The sequence below is a fragment of the Humulus lupulus genome, chromosome X (assembly GCF_963169125.1).
Source record: "Humulus lupulus chromosome X, drHumLupu1.1, whole genome shotgun sequence".
NCBI lineage: Eukaryota > Viridiplantae > Streptophyta > Magnoliopsida > Rosales > Cannabaceae > Humulus > Humulus lupulus.
Genome location: NC_084802.1, coordinates 1,534,223 through 1,538,032, shown reverse-complemented (window position 1 = coordinate 1,538,032; position 3,810 = coordinate 1,534,223). Strand labels below are relative to the sequence as shown.

General features: G+C 30.4%; 1 pseudogene; it reads right to left on the bottom strand.

The window, feature by feature from the left end:
- Window positions 1–762: 762 nt before the first annotated feature.
- LOC133803154 (protein REVERSION-TO-ETHYLENE SENSITIVITY1-like) lies at window positions 763–3,180 on the bottom strand (annotated as a pseudogene).
- Window positions 3,181–3,810: the final 630 nt, after the last annotated feature.

Genomic DNA, 3,810 nt, shown 5'->3' with positions numbered 1-3,810 from the left:
GGCACCGGCACGGGCACCAGCACCAACACCGAGACCAATACCAACATAGAGGACGTTGACACCAACCGGCACCGGCACCGAGATCGACACACGCGTCGTTACTTCTTCCATTTTGTAATTTTTGTTTACTATTTTCTAAGACATTTGTTTGGATTTTTTTTTGTTGGATTGGATATTTGTATTTTCAGATGATGATGTTGGTGTTTTTTTTAAAATAGAATTGTTTTTTGTTTTTGTTTTATCCTGTTTGCCGTTTTGTTTCTTTGTTATATATGCTTCTAAATTAACTTATTATTGATTATATGCATTTATTTTAGCAAGAGTTATATATACATCTTAATAAACTTGTTTTACCTAAACTTTTTTCTCTGTTCCTTATATAGTATTATAAAGTTTATATTTCTAACTTGTTATATTTTTAACTTGATGAAAAGCAACCTATCATGACCGTATTACATAACTGTTGTAAAAATAGCAATATAAAAAAACATTCTAAGCATCACATTCAAAAAATAAATTCATGAGCCCATATATATATATATATATATATATATATACTTCACACAAATATCTAAGACATGTTGTTCTCCTTTTTGACCTTCAAAACTACAAAGGATGTTGTGGTAATACATAATTTGATTGGAAGTATTTGGATATTGTATTCCTTGACTGGAGGTAGATGGATATTGTATGTGATTAGAAAAAATATTATAATTTGAATTATTAATTCTAATGGTATAAAAATAAAAATGATAATGCATATGACAATAAGTAGTGATTACCTTGAGCATAGTACATATTTGTTGGCACAAAATTCAAGAATAGTTATCTCAAAATTCAATTATAAATGGCTGTTAGCTAAACTCAAGAATAGTTTCATAATGACCAAAGATGGTAGTTTAAACAATCAAGCCATCAACCCACTTCCCCTTTAAGAGTATCAGAGCTGCTACGTTTATCATGTTCCAATTCATTGATCCGCCATAACAGAGCCGATTCAAACAGTTGGCTAAAAAAGAGTGGCAATTGCAAGTGAAAAGGTTGTAACTTTTGTGCTCAAAGTACCGCATACTTGCCTGTAGGGCGTCGTCCCAGGTGATCGAACTCCCGAATTCTGTGTGCCTGAAGCCGTGCTTGCAGGTGTGCCTGGAGAGGAGAGGAGAGGTTTGGGGGAAAGCAACACTGTATTGACATTTCAGATTTCAGAAACAGATTTTAAAAACAGTCAAGCTATATTCTCTTCTTCTTTTTCTTTTTTTTTTAAGGATTAAGTAAGACCTTTTCCCCATAGTGGATGGAAGCATTCAAACTGTGGACCTCAACATTCAATATTACTACAAAAAGATTTTAGATGCTCTTAATAGCTTAACTAGAGTAATCATTAGTGTCATTTTTTGTCCCTTAAGCTAAAATGACTTAAATATTACTATGTATGACAAGTAATGTTACTCCAAATATCCAAAAGCATCATGAACCCGATGTGCTAATTTCATAATCATCACAGGACAGGGCCTTCTTCCAGTATGTGTTAAATTCTGTTATATGTGAAAAGTACAAATTGTTAGGAGGGCTTGTTGACAAACTAATAAAATCAAACATAATCTATTATATCTTAAATATGCAGATAAGGAGTTATTTAAACCAAAACTCATTGAAACCCAGAAAATAATGAAACCATTTATTTATTTCTTTATTTTCATGTTTTGGTTTGATTTGTCAATCCAACATTAGTCAGTCCATCGAGTTTGAAACCAAAATATCATCTTCAAAATTATATTAAAAGTATTGAATTTGGATCTGATTTCACCTTAGAGCTTAGAGTTTGAATTCAATGAAGCAGTTCGGTTTGAGTTTGTTTTTCTGTTTGTAAAATCATAAAACTAACAAAACCCCAACACACTCCTACTTCTACAAATAGATTATGCCTTCATAAAAAATTTAATTCCAAAGCTAAAGTTAAATGACAATGTTCTTAGAGTACAGGCCAAAGCCTTTTCTTTTTGTTGACCAAAGGGTTGAGAAAAGAGCTTAGGGCGTACCTGTTCTCGGTCGAGTTGAAGAAATCTGGCTGCAGAACCAAATGCAAAATTATCAACATTCACAAAATTGGAACCTGAAAAGTCTAAAACAGCTCCATCTTCTCTGCAAATGCCAACATGTCCAATGAAAGGAGCCAACCAAGAGACTACTGGGAGAGGAGTCCAGACCAAGCAACAAGGAAACTTCGCCTTTTTCGAATCAATTGGACTTAGTGGCCAAAACTCATGCTGAATTCTTTGTGCAGATCCAATATGTTCAATATCATACGCTGTTTTTAACTCCATTGTAGGAAATCTTCTGTGTAGGCTACTCAAAATTCTCAAACTTTATGTTCCAAACAAAATAAGAAATAAGTTACCAAAGTCACCATTAAGAAAAGTCAATCAGTTACCAACACAATACAACAAAAACTTCAATTTTTTTTCTATATTTCTTCTTCTACTACAGTATCCTAGTCTACTCCATTCAATGCCTTGACTATATTTTGTCTTTCATCAGTCAACCTAGAAAATTGTTCACTTTAATGTAAATTCAACACATTTCAGACTAGTAACTTCCATAATAACTTGACAGCCATAAAAATTAAATCTTTTTTTCTTTCCTTCTTTCTTTCTTCTTCTACTACTACAACTATTATAGTATCCTAATCTACTCCTTACAATGCCTTGAGTAGATTTTGTTCACTTTACAAAAACTTCATTGTCACAATATCATGTCATCAAAGAAAACTGAAAAACCTGAAAATTTAAATTGATTTAGAAATTAAACAAACCAACATAATAAACCCATATGATTCACATTCCACCGATAATTTAAAATTTTCCCAGAAACCAAACAGAACCCAGATGCTCAATTTCAATAAAAACTCTTAACACGGACAAATAAACAAGATCTAAACCAAACCCACTTAGAATGATGATGGAAAAACACTACTAACCTTGTAAAGGCAATAAATTTGGGTTGACAATAAGGAGAAAGAGAGCAAATATGATGTTATTATTAATAGAAAAGTTGTGGTTGTTGGTGTGCACCGCCATAGAAAGCAAAATGAAGCTTCTTTTCTTTGGTTCGCTGTTTTTGGTTTTGGGTACGAAAGAGAAATGGAAAGATGCATTAATCGTTTGATTAGTTCTACCATCCCAAAATATCACACCCAATTCTTCTATTATATTTTCTTCCCCTTTTATCCTTCTGCATTTTTTTATTTTACTTATGTAATTACAAGTTTAACTAGGGTCAATTTGGTAATTTTACATATTTTTGTTTTGAAATGATATGTTTATTTTAATAAAATATACATCTACCACGAATCTCAACCTCTTCTTCTCTACTATTTATTTTTACTTTTACTTTGGAAAACCCCATAATTTTAAAATTTCCCATTTGTTTTTCTTTTAAAGAATCTTTCCTAGATTTCTAAAACTCTTCCATATTTTCAATGACATTTTTATTTATTAATTTTTTTTTTTTAAAAAGTGATGAGATTAGAAAGGAAAAAAAATATATAGTATTTGAATTAATTCAAATTAATAAATATTATAATATTCTTATTTAGTCAATATTTATTTCTTAGAAATACTTTCATTCATTTAACATCAATATTTTATAGTTATTTTTGGCTGAGATGAAAAAAAAAAGCAATATACAAACAATTTATGATATTTATGATTAGGAAGAAGAAAACTTTTAATTCAAAGTACGTATGCATATTTAATCTAATATCAAAATAGACATTAAATTTAAAATATAATTTAAATGATAAAAAAAATC